Source organism: Dendropsophus ebraccatus, chromosome 14 (assembly GCF_027789765.1).
Source record: "Dendropsophus ebraccatus isolate aDenEbr1 chromosome 14, aDenEbr1.pat, whole genome shotgun sequence".
Taxonomy (NCBI): domain Eukaryota; kingdom Metazoa; phylum Chordata; class Amphibia; order Anura; family Hylidae; genus Dendropsophus; species Dendropsophus ebraccatus.
In genome coordinates this window covers 54,297,400-54,323,599 of record NC_091467.1, presented here as the reverse complement: position 1 = coordinate 54,323,599, position 26,200 = coordinate 54,297,400, and the positions used below count along the sequence as shown (strand labels likewise).

The 26,200-nt window shown below is 51.4% G+C and overlaps 5 non-coding genes and 6 pseudogenes across 5 annotated transcripts; all 11 read right to left on the bottom strand.

Annotated features, from left to right (window-relative positions):
• Nucleotides 1-4,823: 4,823 nt before the first annotated feature.
• LOC138773705 (U2 spliceosomal RNA) lies at nucleotides 4,824-4,970 on the bottom strand (annotated as a pseudogene).
• A 931-nt stretch (nucleotides 4,971-5,901) lies between these two features.
• LOC138773441 (U2 spliceosomal RNA) lies at nucleotides 5,902-6,072 on the bottom strand (annotated as a pseudogene).
• A 5,475-nt stretch (nucleotides 6,073-11,547) lies between these two features.
• LOC138773680 (U2 spliceosomal RNA) lies at nucleotides 11,548-11,690 on the bottom strand (annotated as a pseudogene).
• Nucleotides 11,691-12,621: 931 nt separating this feature from the next.
• LOC138773341 (U2 spliceosomal RNA) lies at nucleotides 12,622-12,812 on the bottom strand. Its single transcript, XR_011360046.1, has one exon. It is a non-coding gene; the product is annotated as a U2 spliceosomal RNA (small nuclear RNA).
• Nucleotides 12,813-13,735: 923 nt separating this feature from the next.
• On the bottom strand, nucleotides 13,736-13,906 carry LOC138773440 (U2 spliceosomal RNA; annotated as a pseudogene).
• Nucleotides 13,907-19,380: 5,474 nt separating this feature from the next.
• LOC138773646 (U2 spliceosomal RNA) lies at nucleotides 19,381-19,523 on the bottom strand (annotated as a pseudogene).
• A 931-nt stretch (nucleotides 19,524-20,454) lies between these two features.
• LOC138773340 (U2 spliceosomal RNA) lies at nucleotides 20,455-20,645 on the bottom strand. Its single transcript, XR_011360045.1, has one exon. It is a non-coding gene; the product is annotated as a U2 spliceosomal RNA (small nuclear RNA).
• Nucleotides 20,646-21,572: 927 nt separating this feature from the next.
• On the bottom strand, nucleotides 21,573-21,763 carry LOC138773338 (U2 spliceosomal RNA). The gene has a single exon (XR_011360044.1). It is a non-coding gene; the product is annotated as a U2 spliceosomal RNA (small nuclear RNA).
• A 943-nt stretch (nucleotides 21,764-22,706) lies between these two features.
• LOC138773415 (U2 spliceosomal RNA) lies at nucleotides 22,707-22,897 on the bottom strand. The gene has a single exon (XR_011360116.1). It is a non-coding gene; the product is annotated as a U2 spliceosomal RNA (small nuclear RNA).
• Nucleotides 22,898-23,824: 927 nt separating this feature from the next.
• On the bottom strand, nucleotides 23,825-24,011 carry LOC138773481 (U2 spliceosomal RNA). The gene has a single exon (XR_011360139.1). It is a non-coding gene; the product is annotated as a U2 spliceosomal RNA (small nuclear RNA).
• A 1,389-nt stretch (nucleotides 24,012-25,400) lies between these two features.
• On the bottom strand, nucleotides 25,401-25,484 carry LOC138773158 (U2 spliceosomal RNA; annotated as a pseudogene).
• Nucleotides 25,485-26,200: the final 716 nt, after the last annotated feature.

The following is a 26,200-nucleotide window of genomic DNA, read 5'->3' as shown; positions in this document are numbered from 1 at the left end:
TGCCTTCACACAGTTTATAGTCTTCCATGCCATGATTTCTTGAGTCCTTGTTGGGCATTCCAAGCAACCATAAAAAACAGCAGCGTGATTCAGTTCTTTAAGTCCAGTGATTCTTTTTATCAGAGGGGATATTTTAGTCCATACGTGTTGCGTGTAAAAACAAGTCCAAAACAGATGGTGCACGGTCTCTGCTTCCTGGCAGCCTCCCCTCGGACAGATCGCTGAGTTGGTTAAACCTCTTCGGTGCTGGAATGCCCGGCATGGAAGACACTCGTGGATGCAGCTCCAGGCCAGGTCTTTCTGTGGATTAAAAATATAATTAGCATTGGCCATTTCCCATATTTTTTTACATTTTTCTTCATTAAAATTTTTAATAGGAGCAATAAAACCACTTTCCTTCACAGCCTTTAAAATCTTTTTACTGTTTGTCAAGTTTTGAGCGCTTTTCCCCTTCAGACCATAAAAACTAACTGTTGTCTCTAAAATCTTATAATGCTTGGGTAGATTAAAAGCGTACGGGGAAGTTAAAATGGTTGAAAACCACCCGTTTCTCCTCATAAAATACCCAGTATTAAAACGTATAAAATAAGACCAGTAGTTCTCTTTGGACAGGGAGTTAAAACACATGCTAAAAAACTTGATTAAAAGAAAGGCTTTAAAATCAGGAAAGTCCTTACCACCCATCTTCTTAGGTTTACATACAGTTTCTCTTTTTAGCTTTTCCATCTTGGAGCTCCATAAAAAGGTAAAACAAGCTTTGGTTATTTTTTTAAGAACAACTTCTGGAGGGGGAAACACCATACTTAAATACAATAAAAGAGGTAAAATCACCATTTTGGTAATTAAAACCCTCCCCTCCATCGTCAGCTTTCTCATATTCCACATACATAGCTTTTGGTTTACTTTTTGCGCCACCAAGTCCCAGCTACTAAAACCATTGTTTGACTCATTGAAGGAGACACCTAAAATCTGCACAGTATCGGACACCGGAACAGGAATGTCTCTTAAAACCATTCCACTTATATTTAAAATGCTGCTTTTTTTTAAATTAACTTTAAAACCGGAGGCACAAGAAAAAAACTGGATCTGCTTCAAAGTTTTTTGAAGCGATGGGGCGTCCCTGCAAAGCACCGTGACATCATCCATGTACCCCACTGCTTTGGCCTCGAGTCCCCCTCCTCCCGGCAGGGGGACTCCGTGAATCTGTTTGTCTCTCCGAATGGCACACATTAGAGGCTCTAAGGCGCAGATGAAAAGCAGTGGGGACAAGGGACACCCCTGCTTCACTCCGGATTTTAAAAGAATGTTCCGTGTCTTAAAACCATTTACTAAAATTTTACTTGTGCAGCCTTGATAAAACGCTTTAAGAGATAATAAAAAACCCTCCGGTATACCCATTTTTTCTAAAACCTTAAAAAGATAAAAATGCGATACCCTGTCAAATGCCTTTTCGAAGTCTATGGATAAAACGGCAAGTTGTCCTTTTCTTGACTGGGTATCGCTGATCACGTCCTTAATAAGGTTTAAAATGTCCCAGATGCTTCTCCCGGGTACCCCACAGACCTGATTGCAATGGATTAGCTTGTCGATCACGGCCTTCAGACGGTTTGCACACAGTTTGGCCATGATCTTGTAGTCACAATTCAGAAGGGTGATTGGTCTCCAGTTCCTCAAACTCGACCTGTCTCCCTTCTTGAAGAGGAGGGAGACATCACCCTTCTTCCACGACCCCGGGAGAGCTTTGGACTTAAAAACATCGGTTAAGAGATTAAAAAGGTCGTCCTTTAGAATCCCGTAAAAAGTCACATAAAATTCTATGGGTATACCGTCGGGCCCAGGTACCTTACCTGTCTTAAAACTTTTAACAGTCTCTAAAACCTCCTGCTCCGTGATGTTCTGTAATAAAAGGGACTGGGAGACAGGGTCTAAAACATTAGTGATCTCCTCCAATGAGTCATTTAAAAAACATTCATCAATGTTTTTTGTGTTAAAAAGATCCGCATAAAATTCATACACTTTTGTTAAAATACCCTGTACATCATTTTCATCATCAATATTGTCAATTAAAACTTTCTTTTCCGTAACTTTCTTAAAAAAGTACCTGGAGCAGGTCTCGTTCTCTTCCAGATGTTTTATTTTAGAACGGAATATCAGTTCTTTCCCTTTCTGCTCCAGGCACTGAGAGATCTCTTTCCTTATATCAATAATCTCTTTTTCTACTTCAATACCGTGATCTCTGAACTTGTACAGGGTTTGCAGGCGAGTATTTAAAAGGTTAAAAAAGGCACGTTTCTCCTTAGCTTTTGAAATCCCAACGTCTATAAAAAATTCTTTTATCTTTAATTTCATTTTTTCCCACCAAGCACTGATGGGAATGTTGGGATTTCTTACTCGCCTGCAATCCTTATAAAAAGTGATAAAATCAGATAAAACCTGCGGATCTTCTAAAAGGGACACGTTTAATTTCCAGGCATTCTTACCAGTTCTCCTGTTAAAATCGCTTTTCACTTTAAAAAACAATAGCTTGTGATCTGAAAAAATATTCGTAAAAAGATCACATTTAAAAGGCAGTACTTGATAAGAGCAGAAAATAAAATCAATTCTAGATTTGCAATTGACGTTACCCCATGTAACGCCGGCTTCCTCAGGTGCATTCATATTACATTTCTTAAAAACATCGGTGAGTTTAGAATCTAAAACAATATTCTTAAGCATGGAAGACGTCTTATCATAGTTTCTACTCACTGAGGTTGAAAGCCGGCGTTCCCCCCTTAAAATACAGTTAAAATCACCTGCTAAAACAAGAGGTTCAGAATCGTTAATAAAAAGCGGTAAAACTTCTAGCATTCTAGCTCTTTCATTTTTTTCAGGAGAACCATAAAAGTTTAAAAACTGCCATTTAATACCATTGATAAAAGCTTTTACAAGTAAAATTCTGCCTGGTAAAATTTCAATAAAAGAATCAATTAAAACGTTCCCTTTAAAAAGTATGGCGACCCCTGCTGATCTGGATTCGTTGGATCCAGACCAGATTGACGGACCGTGCACCCAGTCGTCTTCATATTTCTTATACGTCATGCAATGCGGGATGCTGCACTCCTGCAGGAAGAAGACGGAAGCAGCAAAAACCGTCAGATAATTAAAAAGGGCAACCCTTCTCACTTTTGCCTGTAGACTTCTTACGTTAAGTGAGAGACCGGACAACTCAGCCATTGGAGAGTGTAAAGGAAATCAATCTCGCAACAGGACTACAACTCTCCGGCTACACCAGAGACCCCACTCGAGCTCTCATATCCCCCCACGTCCGAGTCTACTGTGCACATGGACGATGCCGGGGATGAACTACCGTCGCTCAAGTGACTCCCCGGACCCCAGGCAGCAGTAGGGGCCACAGTGTCACCCCATACAGAACATACGGGCAGCACGGTTTGTTGGGTTCCCGACTCACTTACTTCCGCTATCCCCTCCGCAGGGGTGGGATGTTTGCTTATTGCGGTTTCCGGCACCTCAGAGATGGTGACCCCTGAGGCCCCCTCCTGGCAGAGAGGGGGCGGGGTGCCCCGGCGTGGGGCCTTTGGAGGAGCGTCACTTGGTTTCCCCACAACGGTGAGTACTTCCATCGGCTCCTCCTGCACCACCTCCGAGTAGAGCCGGGACCCGGAGCCCTTGCGCCGCTTAACCGTGGCCTCACCACCGGGGTCTTTCCACTCTGGCACAGCCTGTACCGAAGGCTGTTGGGCCAGAGAGCCGGCGCCAGTCGGCACACCTTCCACCCCAGTTTCCTGGGGAGGGGCCTCCTTCCGGCCACCAGCTCTCTTTTTCCCCGTCCTCTGCGCCTTAGGGCCCTCTGCCGATCTCTCTAGGGGAGTCACTGATGTGTCCATTGCATCACCCGTCTCCGGCTCTTGTGGGGGGGCACTTTGGGTCTCTGGTTGCCCAGGCTGGTGTCCTGGTCTAGGCTTGGGTTGCCCTGGCTGCTCCGTCTTTCTCGGTCTGTGGGGACAGTTTGCATACAGGTGACCGATGTTGTGGCAAAAATTACATCTGGCTCCTTGACGGCACTCTTGTGTTTCATGTTCGGAGCTGCCACATTTCTTGCATGTACTGTCACACTGTTCTTTTGAGTGCCCATATTTGTGACATGCCCTGCAGAAGTCAGGCATTCCCGCAAAGTAGAGGTCGCCACACATGTTGTTCAATTTAAAACGTGCTGGTGGTAATCTCACTCCCCCTACAAAGTTGGGGTCGTTAATGCACGTAACTAAAAACCGCCATTTTGAGGTCCAAATACCAAACTCGTTCATAATCTTCCCCTGACACTTCACGCTCTTAAAGTAGGCTGCCAGGAAGGCTTCCACGTCTTTTAGACTAGCGAAAGGGGAATACATCTTAATCACTACAAGTTTGGTAATATCGAGGACGTGCTCAATGATCTGGACCCCCCCAAGCTTCGGATGTTCCTTCCCGGGAATACTCGCCACGAAATCTCGAAAGATTCCCTCTTCGGTGAACGATACATCGTATATCCTACGCTTGGGGTAGTCCTGGATCGCCAATATCTCTCGCTTCTGGATGTTAAAAATTCCCATGAGCACGTCCTCCACGACAAACTTCAGCCCTCGAGTGTCTTCCGTATCACCTGTGAGTATGACTCGCACAGTGTTCTTAATCCGGGCATAAGCCGGTACGGAACCTGGATCCGCATCCATGGTTCTCGATGGTACGCAACGTAACGCTCTGCTTCGCTCCGTAAAGCTCCGCTCCGCAACGCTCCGCTCCGCCCTCCCTTGATCCGAAGATCGCAGGAGGCGATCGCAACCCGTTGTCTGGGGACTAAGCCGCCTGCCTATAGCAGCATGGGGACAATCCCCCAAGGCCGACAGGACGGGTACCCCAGACACCTCTTGACTTCGAAACAAGTGCAGCAACAGGTACTACACTTGATCTTAGCCAAAAGGCCGAGAAGCGATGGCCACAACGGTTTCCCGAAAACTCCCCTTCTCGGACACCACGTCCTTCTTGTTAAGGCGAAGCCAGACATACATACATACCCTATTATGCGCTCCACCCTCTCAGATGGCGGACCGGACGTGCTTTCACACTGCATCTCCTATTGCCTAGCACTGCCTCTGTCTTCCTTTCTGCTCTCAAATCTGAATAGCTCCACCCCCCAATCACACTGCGTCTGCTTCCACCTGATGGATGGCAGACATACACGTCTCTGTCTCTGTCTCCGTCTCTGTCTGGCATACATGACATGCAGCTAGCTCTTTGGCTGGCTGTCTCTGTAGCTGGCTGGCTGTCTCTGTGGCTGGCTGCCTAGCTGGCTAGCTTATTATTAGTACCTACCTACCTACCTACCTACCTATCTATCTATCTATCTATCTATCTATCTATCTATCTTATCTAATGTATCTAATCTATCTATCAAAGAACATGGAGGGTGAATTCTCCCAGCTGGAGCCGTAGGCAGGCAGCATCAGCAGGATACATCGGCCATCGGCCACCAGGAAATACAAAGGAAACGGTTTAATAAACGGCACCTACCTTTCCACCTACCTGCTCGGTCGCTTGACCGGCTGCAACTGAGCTGCTTGTTGTGCTGGCAGCTGTGTATAGCAGCAAAGCCTTGATGACATCACGTCCCGCGATGACATCACCAGCACTGGCCCGGCAGCCAAGTTGTAAACAAGTCTGGCAGTTGGTTGCCATGGCAACAGAGGCCAGCAAGTCTTGGACAAACAAACTTTTCGTAGCCACACTCGGGGGCTAATTTTTCGGGGTCGGTCCACCTGCGCACAACACACTCGAGGGAGGGATGTTTCTTGCAACACAGTAGTTTCAGGTGCAGCCGGCTTGTTTCCTTCTTCATTCTTTTGCTCTGTTTTTTGCAAACTCATTAGGGGGTGCACTGAACCTGGAGGCACTGCAATACCAGGTCAATGCCTGGAGAGGACAGAGCAAGCTCTTTTTCCATCTCCCTGTTCTAAAAATCCATTTAATATATGGTCCCCAGATAGGGGACGTATCAGATATTAAACTGATAAGAACAGATTTTTTGATTGAAAATATCTTTATTACAATCAGTCGTCGTCAGGCATACATAAACTGTGACGCAGCACAGTTCAATAAATAAGACACTACATACTCAGCACCATGGTACAACATACAGCACAGGCTCCCTACGCTATACATCGTACCACCCGCTACACTAGCATTCCCGCATACCTTAACAATCCTAAAACAACAAACAATAAAGCAATACAGACAAGTGATGGGGTAAGGGGGGGGTGGGAAAGAGGGGGGTAGGGAGGGGAAATCACAGGCCCGAAGCTTTATTGAAAGACGACACAACACAAGGGGAGAGGGGGAAGGAGAGGGGTATCAATCCTCTTCTTCCTGGTCCGATCTGTCCATGATGGAATAGTCTCTGAGCAGGCTGTGGACCAGCCTGCGGCAGTCCAGAAAGGACATCCTCTCCTTCTTCAGAATGAGGCGGTTCCTGGCAAGCCATATAGCGTCCTTAAAACAGTTCATAAGGCGCCAGGCCTCCCGGGTTGCCTCATCGCCGAAATTCCCAGGGAACAGGCCGTACAGCACCGCGCAGTGCGTTAGCCTGTTCCTGGGCACACAGTCACTGAGTTCAAGTTCCAGGGCGTCCAACAGGCCCTGAGCAAACGGACACTGCCAAAAGAGGTGCAAAGATGTTTCCTCCACGAAGGGGCACCGGGGGCAGTACCGCGTTTTGCACAGGTTGCGGGCATGCATGAATGACCTCAAGGGCAGTCCCCCCTGAATGGCCATCCAAGACAAGTCCTTGTGCCCGTTGGTCAGCTTCGCCGAAGCCACATTTGTCCATACAGTCTCTGCGGTGGCCGCAGTGAGCCCTGGAACGAGCTCCATAGAGTCCTGTGCTCTGATGAGCTTGTGGACAGTTTTTGGCTTCCACAAGTCGGGCTTGAGTCCCTCCAGTTGGTGTTCCCTCACAAACTTGACGACGCCCCCGTAGAACCAGGGAGTGTGCCAGTTGTAAGGGATGGAGCTGTCCCACTTGTCCCAGCTCAGACCCCTCCAGAGGGGGAGGAGGAACAGGCGAGACATGGACCTGCCCGCAGAGCCATTTTTCTGTTGCAGAGTTCTCCGCACACAGTCACATACGAAGGCTGCCCGCAGCAAGGTAGGGATATCCGGAACACCTTTTCCGCCCTTGCGGGGTTCCTTGTACATCACGGAGCGCTTCACTCTGTCCATTTTGGAGCCCCAGATGAAACTAAACACGGTCCTGGTGATGGCCCTGCAGACGGTGACATGGGGGGGCCAGGCCTGTGCGGTGTACTGGAGCACAGGCAGAACTTCGTTCCTCAGGACCAATGCTTTGCCCTCAATGGTGAGGTGTCTGAGGCTCCACAGCCCGATCTTCGTATTGACCTTAGCCAATCGCTCTTCCCAGGACTTGAGGGCCGCGCCTTCCTTTCCGAACCAGACTCCAAGGATCTTGATGAAGTCCGGTTTGATGGTAAACGGGAAGGGGGCGGAGGAAGCCAGGTGCCACTCCCCGAAGAGCATAGCCTCCGACTTCCCGCAGTTGACCTTTGCCCCTGAAGCCTTTCCGAACTTCTCGCAGGTCTGGACGAGTGCGGTCACCGAACGCTGGTCAGCGCAGAAGACGGTCACGTCGTCCATGTACAGCGAGCACTTGACCTCGTGTCGATCGGGTCCGGGTACGGTGATCCCTCTGATCTCTCCGTTCTGCCGTATAGCCTCCGCGAAGGATTCTATAACACAAACAAAAAGGAGAGGTGAGAGAGGGCAGCCTTGTCTGACCCCAGAAAGAACCGGAAAGGGGTCAGTCTTCCAGCCGTTCACCAGTACCCTGCTGAAAATATCAAAATACATCACGTTAACAAAACGACAAAACATATCACCAAGTCCTAACCTACGCAGTGCCCTGCCCATGAACTCGTGAGAGACCCGGTCGAAAGCCTTCTCCTGATCAAGGCTGACCAGGGCCGCGTGTGCACGGCGGCTTTGGATGTAATGGACCGTGTCCCTCACTAGGGCGAGGCTGTCTGCGATCCTGCGGCCGGGAATGCCACAGGTCTGGTCCAGATGGACGACCTGACCGATGACCTTCTTCAGCCGGTTGGCCAGCACCTTGGCGAGGATCTTGTAGTCCACGTTCAAGAGAGAGATGGGACGCCAATTTTTCAAGTCACATCTCTCCCCCTTCCGCTTATACAGGATCGTGATCATACCCTCCCTCAACGACGGAGGCATTCTGCCCTCCACCACCATCTCCTCGTACAGCTCCAACAGGTCCGGGCAAATGAGATCCCCCAGCGCCACATAGAGCTCCGCCGGGAGACCATCACTGCCCGGGGTCCTGCCAGGCCTAAAGGATTTAGCGGCAGAGAGCAGCTCCCCCACCGTCAAGGGGGCGTCCATGGCCGACGCACCTGCGGGATCAACAACGTTAGTGATACCTGACAGGAACTCGTCGGCCACTTCGGAGTCGGTGGTCTTCGGGGCGTAGAGGCTGCGGTAGAAGCTAGTGACAACCCCCATCACGTCCTCTTTGCCCTTCCGCAAGCTTCCGGTCTCATCCCGCAGCTCAGTCAGGGGCGTGTGGCCGGCGTGGAGTTTCCTGAAAAAGAACGAGTTACATTTCTCACCCTTCTCCAGGTTCTCCACCTTGGAACGGAAGACGATTCGCTTGGATTCCTCCTCAAAGTGCCTTTGCAAGCTCTTTTTGGTCTCCTCCAGCTCCTCCTTCACGTCCCAGCCGCACCGGAGAAGGTCTTGCAGTGACCGCAGCTCGCGCTGCAGCCTCCTGAAGTCCCTCTTTCTTCCGCACGCCTGTTGACGACTCTTGGCCTGAAAGAAACTGCGAAATTGAACCTTAACAAATTCCCACCAATCACTAACACGCTCAAACATACATTTATCGTTGCGCCATACGATGTAGGCCTCTCTAAGCTCCTCCAGAACCTCCTCCTGAGCCAGCAGAGCACAATTCAGCTTCCAAGAGCCTGGGCCAGATGGGAAACCATGGCCCAGAACCCCTTGAAACAGAATGGCCCTGTGGTCAGAGAAGAAGCAGGGAACCATAGAGTGCCTAGTCTGCCTGACTGCTCGAGAGGCAAACACAAAGTCAATCCGAGAACGGAGCGAGCCATCGGGGCGGCTCCATGTATAATTAACAGAGCCGTTCCCGATGGACCCAACAACGTCCTGCAAGGATGCTTCAGTCACCATCTCGATGAGCAGTTTGGATGTGACATCCAACTTGACAGATGTCCCAGAACTGCGTCCGTCCGCTTCAATGGGGCAGTTGAAGTCCCCACCCAACACTACAGCCCTGGAGGTTGCGAGCTGGGCCCGCAGGGCCTGGAATAGTTCCAGACGCGCACCCTTCTCAGGAGAGGCATACACATTGATGAGCCTTACGGGCTCCCCCGCCCAAGAGCCGTCTGCAATTAGCAATCTGCCACAGACAAGCTCCTGAACAGAATCAAGTGTAAAGTTGCCTCCCCTGATCAGGATGGCGACCCCTGCGGACTTACAGTCGCCCCCGCCGGACCAGTAGGAGGGACCGTGGGACCACTGCCTGGCCAGATGGTTGTAGGACCTAGAAGAGGACAGAGCACATTCCTGCAACATATACACATCGCACAACTGAGCATTTAAAAACGAAAGAACTGTCTGGAATCTAGACCTATCTCTCATACTCCGCACATTTAAGCTAAAGATGGAAAGATTAGCCATGGGGAGAAAAGAAAAGGGTTAGTCACAGACTCATACGATACCACTCCGGTCGGGCGGATCCTCTTCTTCGGGGCCCGCCGGCCCGACCCATTCCCGTATGCACTCCTCCAGCGCCTCTTTCAGGTGTGCATTCTCTGGGACGTCCTCGAAGTCGAAAGCCTCCGGTTCGTCGACCAGATTCTCCACCACCTGATCCATGTCGCTTTCCTCCGGGAGGTCATCTTCGCAGACCTCGATGATCTTTTTCTTGGAGGTCTCAGCCGATGGGCTGTCCCTCACTTTCCTCTTCCTGTCGGGAACCACTGTGGGGACAAGAGGGGGAAAATCCTCCAAGGAGAGAACCACAGCAGCGGGAGGAAAGGTTAGTGCTGCTGGGTTGGGGGAGTGGGGTGGGAGGGTGGGGGTAGGGGCGGGGGACAGGGGACCCACTGAGGCAATGGGATAGGGGAGGGATTCCTCAGTGGGGGTGGGCGGGGAGGGAGAGGGGGGAGGGGGGGAAGGAGGGGAGGGGGAAGGGGTAGGGAGGGCGGGGGTGGGGGGAGGGTTAGGGGCCGTCGTCCTCTTACCCTCCTTCTTCTTCTTCTCCTTCTCCTTGGGCTTCTGCGCTGCTTGGGCTACGGCCGGCTGCTGGCCGGTCGGAGCTTTGGCAACCACTGATGCCCACGTTCTCTTTTCCCTCTGGGGGCAGGCCCTGTAGCTGTGGTCCGCATGGCCGCAGAGGTTGCAGGTTTTTGCCTTCGGACAGTCCTTGGTCCCATGCCCCGGCACTCGGCAGACTCTACAGGAATCTTCGCTGCAGTCCTTCGCCTGATGACCCTTCTTGCTGCATCTCCTGCAGATCTGCGGCATATCCGGGTAATAGATGAAGCCTGGAGCGTCACCCAAAGAGAAAGCCTGAGGCAGGTGCTGGAAACCGTCGTCCGATGACTCATCCCTGTTGAGCCTCACGACCACCGACCACTTGCCAGTCCAGAATCCAAGGCTGCTCAGGATCTTGGAGGGTTCCTTGACCACTGTGCAGTACCTTGCAAGGAATGTGGCGATGTCCTTGCCTGGGATGTACGGGTTAAGGATTGAAACCGTCACCCGCCTCTCCTCCCTTTGGATTAAGCAGTTGCTTACAAAGCGAGAGAAAGGGGATTCGGGCCTCGCTGCCTTTACCGCCTCCCAGTACCTCCTGCAGGTGTTGAAGGAGGCAAATGTCACATAGAAGATCCCCGTGAAGAAGAAAATGCTGAGGGTTTCAGCCTTGGAGAAACCCTGGTCCAGGACCATCTTCTTAGCGAACACATCCTCAGACATGTCCGGCTCTCTACCATCCACCTTCTTCAGTCGCATGGCCACCGTAGTGCGCATCCAGGGCCGCAGTGTAGGGACGCCTGGATCCGCAGCCTTGCTGGTCGTCGGCTGAGCTGGGGCGGCAGAGGAAGAGGCATCCACGACCCGGGCCTCCTGGCTCTTCCTCGCTTCCTTCTGCTGGGTCTTCTTCATCTCCGCTGCTGGTGCTGAAGAGGCCATCGCTTCTCCCAACGAGCTCTTTCCTGGTGGGCGGAGCTATGCAGATCCTCGTCGAAGGGGGCGGAGAGATGCAAATCCTCGTCGCCGGCTTCTTCGGGGTTCAGCGTCGTCCTTCTCGGGGTTCCGGGGCGTCTTCGTCGATCGTTCGTCGGCAGGCGGGATCGAAGTGGTTCTCCGGTCAAACCGTCGGGCACAGGACAATCGAGCAGCAGGCCGAGAGGAAGGTTCACTCTCGTTCCTGGGGAATAGCCCTACACCCAATAGCTGCAGTGAGCTTAAGACGAATTAAATCGCCGATGCCCAAAGGCCGAGTGCAGGGGGTACCCCAGGACCTGAGCCGTCAAGTCAAGGCAGTTCAGTAAGACAAGATACTACACTTGATCTTAGCCAAAAGGCCGAGAAGCGATGGCCACAACGGTTTCCCGAAAACTCCCCTTCTCGGACACCACGTCCTTCTTGTTAAGGCGAAGCCAGACATACATACATACCCTATTATGCGCTCCACCCTCTCAGATGGCGGACCGGACGTGCTTTCACACTGCATCTCCTATTGCCTAGCACTGCCTCTGTCTTCCTTTCTGCTCTCAAATCTGAATAGCTCCACCCCCCCATCACACTGCGTCTGCTTCCACCTGATGGATGGCAGACATACACGTCTCTGTCTCTGTCTCCGTCTCTGTCTGGCATACATGACATGCAGCTAGCTCTTTGGCTGGCTGTCTCTGTAGCTGGCTGGCTGTCTCTGTGGCTGGCTGCCTAGCTGGCTAGCTTATTATTAGTACCTACCTACCTACCTACCTACCTACCTACCTATCTATCTATCTATCTATCTATCTATCTTATCTAATGTATCTAATCTATCTATCAAAGAACATGGAGGGTGAATTCTCCCAGCTGGAGCCGTAGGCAGGCAGCATCAGCAGGATACATCGGCCATCGGCCACCAGGAAATACAAAGGAAACGGTTTAATAAACGGCACCTACCTTTCCACCTACCTGCTCGGTCGCTTGACCGGCTGCAACTGAGCTGCTTGTTGTGCTGGCAGCTGTGTATAGCAGCAAAGCCTTGATGACATCACGTCCCGCGATGACATCACCAGCACTGGCCCGGCAGCCAAGTTGTAAACAAGTCTGGCAGTTGGTTGCCATGGCAACAGAGGCCAGCAAGTCTTGGACAAACAAACTTTTCGTAGCCACACTCGGGGGCTAATTTTTCGGGGTCGGTCCACCTGCGCACAACACACTCGAGGGAGGGATGTTTCTTGCAACACAGTAGTTTCAGGTGCAGCCGGCTTGTTTCCTTCTTCATTCTTTTGCTCTGTTTTTTGCAAACTCATTAGGGGGTGCACTGAACCTGGAGGCACTGCAATACCAGGTCAATGCCTGGAGAGGACAGAGCAAGCTCTTTTTCCATCTCCCTGTTCTAAAAATCCATTTAATATATGGTCCCCAGATAGGGGACGTATCAGATATTAAACTGATAAGAACAGATACTACACTTGATCTTAGCCAAAAGGCCGAGAAGCGATGGCCACAACGGTTTCCCGAAAACTCCCCTTCTCGGACACCACGTCCTTCTTGTTAAGGCGAAGCCAGACATACATACATACCCTATTATGCGCTCCACCCTCTCAGATGGCGGACCGGACGTGCTTTCACACTGCATCTCCTATTGCCTAGCACTGCCTCTGTCTTCCTTTCTGCTCTCAAATCTGAATAGCTCCACCCCCCAATCACACTGCGTCTGCTTCCACCTGATGGATGGCAGACATACACGTCTCTGTCTCTGTCTCCGTCTCTGTCTGGCATACATGACATGCAGCTAGCTCTTTGGCTGGCTGTCTCTGTAGCTGGCTGGCTGTCTCTGTGGCTGGCTGCCTAGCTGGCTAGCTTATTATTAGTACCTACCTACCTACCTACCTACCTATCTATCTATCTATCTATCTATCTATCTTATCTAATGTATCTAATCTATCTATCAAAGAACATGGAGGGTGAATTCTCCCAGCTGGAGCCGTAGGCAGGCAGCATCAGCAGGATACATCGGCCATCGGCCACCAGGAAATACAAAGGAAACGGTTTAATAAACGGCACCTACCTTTCCACCTACCTGCTCGGTCGCTTGACCGGCTGCAACTGAGCTGCTTGTTGTGCTGGCAGCTGTGTATAGCAGCAAAGCCTTGATGACATCACGTCCCGCGATGACATCACCAGCACTGGCCCGGCAGCCAAGTTGTAAACAAGTCTGGCAGTTGGTTGCCATGGCAACAGAGGCCAGCAAGTCTTGGACAAACAAACTTTTCGTAGCCACACTCGGGGGCTAATTTTTCGGGGTCGGTCCACCTGCGCACAACACACTCGAGGGAGGGATGTTTCTTGCAACACAGTAGTTTCAGGTGCAGCCGGCTTGTTTCCTTCTTCATTCTTTTGCTCTGTTTTTTGCAAACTCATTAGGGGGTGCACTGAACCTGGAGGCACTGCAATACCAGGTCAATGCCTGGAGAGGACAGAGCAAGCTCTTTTTCCATCTCCCTGTTCTAAAAATCCATTTAATATATGGTCCCCAGATAGGGGACGTATCAGATATTAAACTGATAAGAACAGATTTTTTGATTGAAAATATCTTTATTACAATCAGTCGTCGTCAGGCATACATAAACTGTGACGCAGCACAGTTCAATAAATAAGACACTACATACTCAGCACCATGGTACAACATACAGCACAGGCTCCCTACGCTATACATCATACCACCCGCTACACTAACATTCCTGCATACCTTAACAATCCTAAAACAACAAACAATAAAGCAATACAGACAAGTGATGGGGTAAGGGGGGTGGGAGAGAGGGGGGTAGGGAGGGGAAATCACAGGCCCGAAGCTTTATTGAAAGACAACACAACACAAGGGGAGAGGGGGAAGGAGAGGGGTATCAATCCTCTTCTTCCTGGTCCGATCTGTCCATGATGGAATAGTCTCTGAGCAGGCTGTGGACCAGCCTGCGGCAGTCCAGAAAGGACATCCTCTCCTTCTTCAGAATGAGGCGGTTCCTGGCAAGCCATATAGCGTCCTTAAAACAGTTCATAAGGCGCCAGGCCTCCCGGGTTGCCTCATCGCCGAAATTCCCAGGGAACAGGCCGTACAGCACCGCGCAGTGCGTTAGCCTGTTCCTGGGCACACAGTCACTGAGTTCAAGTTCCAGGGCGTCCAACAGGCCCTGAGCAAACGGACACTGCCAAAAGAGGTGCGAAGATGTTTCCTCCACGAAGGGGCACCGGGGGCAGTACCGCGTTTTGCACAGGTTGCGGGCATGCATGAATGACCTCAAAGGCAGTCCCCCCTGAATGGCCATCCAAGACAAGTCCTTGTGCCCGTTGGTCAGCTTTGCCGAAGCCACATTTGTCCATACAGTCTCTGCGGTGGCCGCAGCGAGCCCTGGAACGAGCTCCATAGAGTCCTGTGCTCTGATGAGCTTGTGGACAGTTTTTGGCTTCCACAAGTCGGGCTTGAGTCCCTCCAGTTGGTGTTCCCTCACAAACTTGACGACGCCCCCGTAGAACCAGGGAGTGTGCCAGTTGTAAGGGATGGAGCTGTCCCACTTGTCCCAGCTCAGACCCCTCCAGAGGGGGAGGAGGAACAGGCGAGACATGGACCTGCCCGCAGAGCCATTCTTCTGTTGCAGAGTCCTCCGCACACAGTCACATACGAAGGCTGCCCGCAGCAAGGTAGGGATATCCGGAACACCTTTTCCGCCCTTGCGGGGTTCCTTGTACATCACGGAGCGCTTCACTCTGTCCATTTTGGAGCCCCAGATGAAACAAAACACGGTCCTGGTGATGGCCCTGCAGACGGTGACATGGGGGGGCCAGGCCTGTGCGGTGTACTGGAGCACAGGCAGAACTTCGTTCCTCAGGACCAATGCTTTGCCCTCAATGGTGAGGTGTCTGAGGCTCCACAGCCCGATCTTCGTATTGACCTTAGCCAATCGCTCTTCCCAGGACTTGAGGGCCGCGCCTTCCTTTCCGAACCAGACTCCAAGGATCTTGATGAAGTCCGGTTTGATGGTAAACGGGAAGGGGGCGGAGGAAGCCAGGTGCCACTCCCCGAAGAGCATAGCCTCCGACTTCCCGCAGTTGACCTTTGCCCCTGAAGCCTTTCCGAACTTCTCGCAGGTCTGGACGAGTGCGGTCACCGAACGCTGGTCAGCGCAGAAGACGGTCACGTCGTCCATGTACAGCGAGCACTTGACCTCGTGTCGATCGGGTCCGGGTACGGTGATCCCTCTGATCTCTCCGTTCTGCCGTATAGCCTCCGCGAAGGATTCTATAACACAAACAAAAAGGAGAGGTGAGAGAGGGCAGCCTTGTCTGACCCCAGAAAGAACCGGAAAGGGGTCAGTCTTCCAGCCGTTCACCAGTACCCTGCTGAAAATATCAAAATACATCACGTTAACAAAACGACAAAACATATCACCAAGTCCTAACCTACGCAGTGCCCTGCCCATGAACTCGTGAGAGACCCGGTCGAAAGCCTTCTCCTGATCAAGGCTGACCAGGGCCGCGTGTGCACGGCGGCTTTGGATGTAATGGACCGTGTCCCTCACTAGGGCGAGGCTGTCTGCGATCCTGCGGCCGGGAATGCCACAGGTCTGGTCCAGATGGACGACCTGACCGATGACCTTCTTCAGCCGGTTGGCCAGCACCTTGGCGAGGATCTTGTAGTCCACGTTCAAGAGAGAGATGGGACGCCAATTTTTCAAGTCACATCTCTCCCCCTTCCGCTTATACAGGATCGTGATCATACCCTCCCTCAACGACGGAGGCATTCTGCCCTCCACCACCATCTCCTCGTACAGCTCCAACAGGTCCGGGCAAATGAGATCCCCCAGCGCTACATAGAGCTCCGCTGGGAGACCATCACTGCCCGGGGTCCTGCCAGGCCTAAAGGATTTAGCGGCAGAGAGCAGCTCCCCCACCGTCAAGGGGGCGTCCATGGCCGACGCACCTGCGGGATCAACAACGTTAGTGATACCTGACAGGAACTCGTCGGCCACTTCGGAGTCGGTGGTCTTCGGGGCGTAGAGGCTGCGGTAGAAGCTAGTGACAACCCCCATCACGTCCTCTTTGCCCTTCCGCAAACTTCCGGTCTCATCCCGCAGCTCAGTCAGGGGCGTGTGGCCGGCGTGGAGTTTCCTGAAAAAGAACGAGTTACATTTCTCACCCTTCTCCAGGTTCTCCACCTTGGAACGGAAGACGATTCGCTTGGATTCCTCCTCAAAGTGCCTTTGCAAGCTCTTTTTGGTCTCCTCCAGCTCCTCCTTCACGTCCCAGCCGCACCGGAGAAGGTCTTGCAGTGACCGCAGCTCGCGCTGCAGCCTCCTGAAGTCCCTCTTTCTTCCGCACGCCTGTTGACGACTCTTGGCCTGAAAGAAACTGCGAAATTGAACCTTAACAAATTCCCACCAATCACTAACACGCTCAAACATACATTTATCGTTGCGCCATACGATGTAGGCCTCTCTAAGCTCCTCCAGAACCTCCTCCTGAGCCAGTAGAGCACAATTCAGCTTCCAAGAGCCTGGGCCAGATGGGAAACCATGGCCCAGAACCCCTTGAAACAGAATGGCCCTGTGGTCAGAGAAGAAGCAGGGAACCATAGAGTGCCTAGTCTGCCTGACTGCTCGAGAGGCAAACACAAAGTCAATCCGAGAACGGAGCGAGCCATCGGGGCGGCTCCATGTATAATTAACAGAGCCGTTCCCGATGGACCCAACAACGTCCTGCAAGGATGCTTCAGTCACCATCTCGATGAGCAGTTTGGATGTGACATCCAACTTGACAGATGTCCCAGAACTGCGTCCGTCCGCTTCAATGGGGCAGTTGAAGTCCCCACCCAACACTACAGCCCTGGAGGTTGCGAGCTGGGCCCGCAGGGCCTGGAATAGTTCCAGACGCGCACCCTTCTCAGGAGAGGCATACACATTGATGAGCCTTACGGGCTCCCCCGCCCAAGAGCCGTCTGCAATTAGCAATCTGCCACAGACAAGCTCCTGAACAGAATCAAGTGTAAAGTTGCCTCCCCTGATCAGGATGGCGACCCCTGCGGACTTACAGTCGCCCCCGCCGGACCAGTAGGAGGGACCGTGGGACCACTGCCTGGCCAGATGGTTGTAGGACCTAGAAGAGGACAGAGCACATTCCTGCAACATATACACATCGCACAACTGAGCATTTAAAAACGAAAGAACTGTCTGGAATCTAGACCTATCTCTCATACTCCGCACATTTAAGCTAAAGATGGAAAGATTAGCCATGGGGAGAAAAGAAAAGGGTTAGTCACAGACTCATACGATACCACTCCGGTCGGGCGGATCCTCTTCTTCGGGGCCCGCCGGCCCGACCCATTCCCGTATGCACTCCTCCAGCGCCTCTTTCAGGTGTGCATTCTCTGGGACGTCCTCGAAGTCGAAAGCCTCCGGTTCGTCGACCAGATTCTCCACCACCTGATCCATGTCGCTTTCCTCCGGGAGGTCATCTTCGCAGACCTCGATGATCTTTTTCTTGGAGGTCTCAGCCGATGGGCTGTCCCTCACTTTCCTCTTCCTGTCGGGAACCACTGTGGGGACAAGAGGGGGAAAATCCTCCAAGGAGAGAACCACAGCAGCGGGAGGAAAGGTTAGTGCTGCTGGGTTGGGGGAGTGGGGTGGGAGGGTGGGGGTAGGGGCGGGGGACAGGGGACCCACTGAGGCAATGGGATAGGGGAGGGATTCCTCAGTGGGGGTGGGCGGGGAGGGAGAGGGGGGAGGGGGGGAAGGAGGGGAGGGGGAAGGGGTAGGGAGGGCGGGGGTGGGGGGAGGGTTAGGGGCCGTCGTCCTCTTACCCTCCTTCTTCTTCTTCTCCTTCTCCTTGGGCTTCTGCGCTGCTTGGGCTACGGCCGGCTGCTGGCCGGTCGGAGCTTTGGCAACCACGGATGCCCACGTTCTCTTTTCCCTCTGGGGGCAGGCCCTGTAGCTGTGGTCCGCATGGCCGCAGAGGTTGCAGGTTTTTGCCTTCGGACAGTCCTTGGTCCCGTGCCCCGGCACTCGGCAGACTCTACAGGAATCTTCGCTGCAGTCCTTCGCCTGATGACCCTTCTTGCTGCATCTCCTGCAGATCTGCGGCATATCCGGGTAATAGATGAAGCCTGGAGCGTCACCCAGAGAGAAAGCCTGAGGCAGGTGCTGGAAACCGTCGTCCGATGACTCATCCCTGTTGAGCCTCACGACCACCGACCACTTGCCAGTCCAGAATCCAAGGCTGCTCAGGATCTTGGAGGGTTCCTTGACCACTGTGCAGTACCTTGCAAGGAATGTGGCGATGTCCTTGCCTGGGATGTACGGGTTAAGGATTGAAACCGTCACCCGCCTCTCCTCCCTTTGGATTAAGCAGTTGCTTACAAAGCGAGAGAAAGGGGATTCGGGCCTCGCTGCCTTTACCGCCTCCCAGTACCTCCTGCAGGTGTTGAAGGAGGCAAATGTCACATAGAAGATCCCCGTGAAGAAGAAAATGCTGAGGGTTTCAGCCTTGGAGAAACCCTGGTCCAGGAGCATCTTCTTAGCGAACACATCCTCAGACATGTCCGGCTCTCTACCATCCACCTTCTTCAGTCGCATGGCCACCGTAGTGCGCATCCAGGGCCGCAGTGTAGGGACGCCTGGATCCGCAGCCTTGCTGGCCGTCGGCTGAGCTGGGGCGGCAGAGGAAGAGGCATCCACGACCCGGGCCTCCTGGCTCTTCCTCGCTTCCTTCTGCTGGGTCTTCTTCATCTCCGGTGCTGGTGCTGAAGAGGCCATCGCTTCTCCCGGTCGAGCTCTTTCCTGGTGGGCGGAGCTATGCAGATCCTCGTCGAAGGGGGCGGAGAGATGCAAATCCTCGTCGCCGGCTTCTTCGGGGTTCAGCGTCGTCCTTCTCGGGGTTCCGGGGCGTCTTCGTCGATCGTTCGTCGGCAGGCGGGATCGAAGTGGTTCTCCGGTCAAACCGTCGGGCACAGGACAATCGAGCAGCAGGCCGAGAGGAAGGTTCACTCTCGTTCCTGGGGAATAGCCCTACACCCAATAGCTGCAGTGAGCTTAAGACGAATTAAATCGCCGATGCCCAAAGGCCGAGTGCAGGGGGTACCCCAGGACCTGAGCCGTCAAGTCAAGGCAGTTCAGTAAGAACAGATACTACACTTGATCTTAGCCAAAAGGCCGAGAAGCGATGGCCACAACGGTTTCCCGAAAACTCCCCTTCTCGGACACCACGTCCTTCTTGTTAAGGCGAAGCCAGACATACATACATACCCTATTATGCGCTCCACCCTCTCAGATGGCGGACCGGACGTGCTTTCACACTGCATCTCCTATTGCCTAGCACTGCCTCTGTCTTCCTTTCTGCTCTCAAATCTGAATAGCTCCACCCCCCAATCACACTGCGTCTGCTTCCACCTGATGGATGGCAGACATACACGTCTCTGTCTCTGTCTCCGTCTCTGTCTGGCATACATGACATGCAGCTAGCTCTTTGGCTGGCTGTCTCTGTAGCTGGCTGGCTGTCTCTGTGGCTGGCTGCCTAGCTGGCTAGCTTATTATTAGTACCTACCTACCTACCTACCTACCTACCTACCTATCTATCTATCTATCTATCTATCTATCTTATCTAATGTATCTAATCTATCTATCAAAGAACATGGAGGGTGAATTCTCCCAGCTGGAGCCGTAGGCAGGCAGCATCAGCAGGATACATCGGCCATCGGCCACCAGGAAATACAAAGGAAACGGTTTAATAAACGGCACCTACCTTTCCACCTACCTGCTCGGTCGCTTGACCGGCTGCAACTGAGCTGCTTGTTGTGCTGGCAGCTGTGTATAGCAGCAAAGCCTTGATGACATCACGTCCCGCGATGACATCACCAGCACTGGCCCGGCAGCCAAGTTGTAAACAAGTCTGGCAGTTGGTTGCCATGGCAACAGAGGCCAGCAAGTCTTGGACAAACAAACTTTTCGTAGCCACACTCGGGGGCTAATTTTTCGGGGTCGGTCCACCTGCGCACAACACACTCGAGGGAGGGATGTTTCTTGCAACACAGTAGTTTCAGGTGCAGCCGGCTTGTTTCCTTCTTCATTCTTTTGCTCTGTTTTTTGCAAACTCATTAGGGGGTGCACTGAACCTGGAGGCACTGCAATACCAGGTCAATGCCTGGAGAGGACAGAGCAAGCTCTTTTTCCATCTCCCTGTTCTAAAAATCCATTTAATATATGGTCCCCAGATAGGGGACGTATCAGATATTAAACTGATAAGAACAGATACTACACTTGATCTTAGCCAAAAGGCCGAGAAGCGATGGCCACAACGGTTTCCCGAAAACTCCCCTTCTCGGACACCACGTCCTTCTTGTTAAGGCGAAGCCAGACATACATACATACCCTATTATGCGCTCCACCCTCTCAGATGGCGGACCGGACGTGCTTTCACACTGCATCTCCTATTGCCTAGCACTGCCTCTGTCTTCCTTTCTGCTCTCAAATCTGAATAGCTCCACCCCCCAATCACACTGCGTCTGCTTCCACCTGATGGATGGCAGACATACACGTCTCTGTCTCTGTCTCCGTCTCTGTCTGGCATACATGACATGCAGCTAGCTCTTTGGCTGGCTGTCTCTGTAGCTGGCTGGCTGTCTCTGTGGCTGGCTGCCTAGCTGGCTAGCTTATTATTAGTACCTACCTACCTACCTACCTACCTACCTATCTATCTATCTATCTATCTATCTATCTTATCTAATGTATCTAATCTATCTATCAAAGAACATGGAGGGTGAATTCTCCCAGCTGGAGCCGTAGGCAGGCAGCATCAGCAGGATACATCGGCCATCGGCCACCAGGAAATACAAAGGAAACGGTTTAATAAACGGCACCTACCTTTCCACCTACCTGCTCGGTCGCTTGACCGGCTGCAACTGAGCTGCTTGTTGTGCTGGCAGCTGTGTATAGCAGCAAAGCCTTGATGACATCACGTCCCGCGATGACATCACCAGCACTGGCCCGGCAGCCAAGTTGTAAACAAGTCTGGCAGTTGGTTGCCATGGCAACAGAGGCCAGCAAGTCTTGGACAAACAAACTTTTCGTAGCCACACTCGGGGGCTAATTTTTCGGGGTCGGTCCACCTGCGCACAACACACTCGAGGGAGGGATGTTTCTTGCAACACAGTAGTTTCAGGTGCAGCCGGCTTGTTTCCTTCTTCATTCTTTTGCTCTGTTTTTTGCAAACTCATTAGGGGGTGCACTGAACCTGGAGGCACTGCAATACCAGGTCAATGCCTGGAGAGGACAGAGCAAGCTCTTTTTCCATCTCCCTGTTCTAAAAATCCATTTAATATATGGTCCCCAGATAGGGGACGTATCAGATATTAAACTGATAAGAACAGATACTACACTTGATCTTAGCCAAAAGGCCGAGAAGCGATGGCCACAACGGTTTCCCGAAAACTCCCCTTCTCGGACACCACGTCCTTCTTGTTAAGGCGAAGCCAGACATACATACATACCCTATTATGCGCTCCACCCTCTCAGATGGCGGACCGGACGTGCTTTCACACTGCATCTCCTATTGCCTAGCACTGCCTCTGTCTTCCTTTCTGCTCTCAAATCTGAATAGCTCCACCCCCCAATCACACTGCGTCTGCTTCCACCTGATGGATGGCAGACATACACGTCTCTGTCTCTGTCTCCGTCTCTGTCTGGCATACATGACATGCAGCTAGCTCTTTGGCTGGCTGTCTCTGTAGCTGGCTGGCTGTCTCTGTGGCTGGCTGCCTAGCTGGCTAGCTTATTATTAGTACCTACCTACCTACCTACCTACCTATCTATCTATCTATCTATCTATCTATCTATCTATCTATCTATCTATCTTATCTAATGTATCTAATCTATCTATCAAAGAACATGGAGGGTGAATTCTCCCAGCTGGAGCCGTAGGCAGGCAGCATCAGCAGGATACATCGGCCATCGGCCACCAGGAAATACAAAGGAAACGGTTTAATAAACGGCACCTACCTTTCCACCTACCTGCTCGGTCGCTTGACCGGCTGCAACTGAGCTGCTTGTTGTGCTGGCAGCTGTGTATAGCAGCAAAGCCTTGATGACATCACGTCCCGCGATGACATCACCAGCACTGGCCCGGCAGCCAAGTTGTAAACAAGTCTGGCAGTTGGTTGCCATGGCAACAGAGGCCAGCAAGTCTTGGACAAACAAACTTTTCGTAGCCACACTCGGGGGCTAATTTTTCGGGGTCGGTCCACCTGCGCACAACACACTCGAGGGAGGGATGTTTCTTGCAACACAGTAGTTTCAGGTGCAGCCGGCTTGTTTCCTTCTTCATTCTTTTGCTCTGTTTTTTGCAAACTCATTAGGGGGTGCACTGAACCTGGAGGCACTGCAATACCAGGTCAATGCCTGGAGAGGACAGAGCAATCTCTTTTTCCATCTCCCTGTTCTAAAAATACATTTAATATATGGTCCCCAGATAGGGGACGTATCAGATATTAAACTGATAAGAACAGATACTACACTTGATCTTAGCCAAAAGGCCGAGAAGCGATGGCCACAACGGTTTCCCGAAAACTCCCCTTCTCGGACACCACGTCCTTCTTGTTAAGGCGAAGCCAGACATACATACATACCCTATTATGCGCTCCACCCTCTCAGATGGCGGACCGGACGTGCTTTCACACTGCATCTCCTATTGCCTAGCACTGCCTCTGTCTTCCTTTCTGCTCTCAAATCTGAATAGCTCCACCCCCCAATCACACTGCGTCTGCTTCCACCTGATGGATGGCAGACATACACGTCTCTGTCTCTGTCTCCGTCTCTGTCTGGCATACATGACATGCAGCTAGCTCTTTGGCTGGCTGTCTCTGTAGCTGGCTGGCTGTCTCTGTGGCTGGCTGCCTAGCTGGCTAGCTTATTATTAGTACCTACCTACCTACCTACCTACCTACCTATCTATCTATCTATCTATCTATCTATCTTATCTAATGTATCTAATCTATCTATCAAAGAACATGGAGGGTGAATTCTCCCAGCTGGAGCCGTAGGCAGGCAGCATCAGCAGGATACATCGGCCATCGGCCACCAGGAAATACAAAGGAAACGGTTTAATAAACGGCACCTACCTTTCCACCTACCTGCTCGGTCGCTTGACCGGCTGCAACTGAGCTGCTTGTTGTGCTGGCAGCTGTGTATAGCAGCAAAGCCTTGATGACATCACGTCCCGCGATGACATCACCAGCACTGGCCCGGCAGCCAAGTTGTAAACAAGTCTGGCAGTTGGTTGCCATGGCAACAGAGGCCAGCAAGTCTTGGACAAACAAACTTTTCGTAGCCACACTCGGGGGCTAATTTTTCGGGGTCGGTCCACCTGCGCACAACACACTCGAGGGAGGGATGTTTCTTGCAACACAGTAGTTTCAGGTGCAGCCGGCTTGTTTCCTTCTTCATTCTTTTGCTCTGTTTTTTGCAAACTCATTAGGGGGTGCACTGAACCTGGAGGCACTGCAATACCAGGTCAATGCCTGGAGAGGACAGAGCAAGCTCTTTTTCCATCTCCCTGTTCTAAAAATCCATTTAATATATGGTCCCCAGATAGGGGACGTATCAGATATTAAACTGATAAGAACAGATTTTTTTTTTAAGTTGACTATCCCATAAAGGGATAACAACACTTTTATTTAAAACAAAATTCTTATATTTACAGACAAACAAAAAATAAAATTATTAATCCAATTTTAACATAACAAAGACAATCAAAAACCAAATTAAACCTTAACTTTTCATACCTCCTTGGTATGCAAAATATGACAATATACGTATCATGGTAACAGACTTTGATCCAGATTCTTCGAAACGCTTAATCACTTCTAAAGGTACTTTATAGCTTTCAAAAAACCTGCTCCCATAATTTTCTAAATGAAATGCCACCTTTTTATGTAAACAGGAAAGAAAGAGATCTCTCTCCAACCTCTCTATCTCCTCCCAAATAGTTTTTGACACTGTTACGTAATCTTTTCTCTCTTCTTCTGACAGGGGTCTTACTACTTTCTTTTTTTCTACAGTCCTTGGACCTCTCTTGACAGAGAGGTCAGGCTTTTCCCTCGACTGGGGAACATCCTCGCTTTCACTTACCCCCTCAGACTCTTCTTTTTCTTTTTCCCTACTCCTTTTCTTTTTCATAGGGCAAAAGGCATATAAGTGTTCAACACTACCACATAAATGACATTTTTTCAATTGATCACACGTATTGGGCAAGTGTCCTTCTCTTTGACACCTCCCACACCATAATGCTTCACAATTGTCCTTTAAATGTCCATATTTTTTACATTTCCTGCAGAAATCCTCCATGCCGGCGTAAAACAAGTCACCGTTGACACGACCAATCTTAAAGCGTCCTGGTGGGACACACAGACTCCCATCTTCCAGTTCTTTAAATTTGACGCAGAATTTCCACTTCATCGTCCAAAGACCATATTGGTTCAAGATTTTCCCTTTTGCGATGATGTCTTCACAAAAACTTGACAGAAACGCAGATATCTCCTCCTCTGAGACATACGGGCTATACATCCGGACAGTCACTATACGTGTCCTCCTCGGGAAATGAGAGATCACATCAGTTCCATTAAACAATGCATTCCCTTTCCCCCATTCCAGCTTACCCATCAGCAAGCTGTAATCCTCCTCGGAGCTCATCACTAGGTCGTAGTAGCCTCTCTTAGGGAACTCCAATATCGCCAGGATCTGGTCCTTCTGAATTCCAAGAAGCTTGAACAGTATTTCCTCCACGACAAAAGCAAGTCCCATGGCTCTTTTCTCAGGGTCTCTCAAAATAAACCGGACACCATTCCTTATCCGAGCATAAGACGGCACTTCTTCAGTGGACGATCCATCCTGGTTAGTCGACTCCATAATAAATCTAATAATAGAAGCAAAGTCCGTGCAAGAACTCCAAAACACCTCACCTGCAAAACCGCAGATAGGTGATGATCGCCTCTCGTTGCCCGGGGACTAATCCGCCTGCCAATAGCAGCATGGAGCCACTTCTCCAAGGCCAACAGGTCGGGTACCCCGGGCACCTTTCAACCAGATCTCCTGTAGATACTACACTTGATCTTAGCCAAAAGGCCGAGAAGCGATGGCCACAACGGTTTCCCGAAAACTCCCCTTCTCGGACACCACGTCCTTCTTGTTAAGGCGAAGCCAGACATACATACATACCCTATTATGCGCTCCACCCTCTCAGATGGCGGACCGGACGTGCTTTCACACTGCATCTCCTATTGCCTAGCACTGCCTCTGTCTTCCTTTCTGCTCTCAAATCTGAATAGCTCCACCCCCCAATCACACTGCGTCTGCTTCCACCTGATGGATGGCAGACATACACGTCTCTGTCTCTGTCTCCGTCTCTGTCTGGCATACATGACATGCAGCTAGCTCTTTGGCTGGCTGTCTCTGTAGCTGGCTGGCTGTCTCTGTGGCTGGCTGCCTAGCTGGCTAGCTTATTATTAGTACCTACCTACCTACCTACCTACCTACCTATCTATCTATCTATCTATCTATCTATCTTATCTAATGTATCTAATCTATCTATCAAAGAACATGGAGGGTGAATTCTCCCAGCTGGAGCCGTAGGCAGGCAGCATCAGCAGGATACATCGGCCATCGGCCACCAGGAAATACAAAGGAAACGGTTTAATAAACGGCACCTACCTTTCCACCTACCTGCTCGGTCGCTTGACCGGCTGCAACTGAGCTGCTTGTTGTGCTGGCAGCTGTGTATAGCAGCAAAGCCTTGATGACATCACGTCCCGCGATGACATCACCAGCACTGGCCCGGCAGCCAAGTTGTAAAC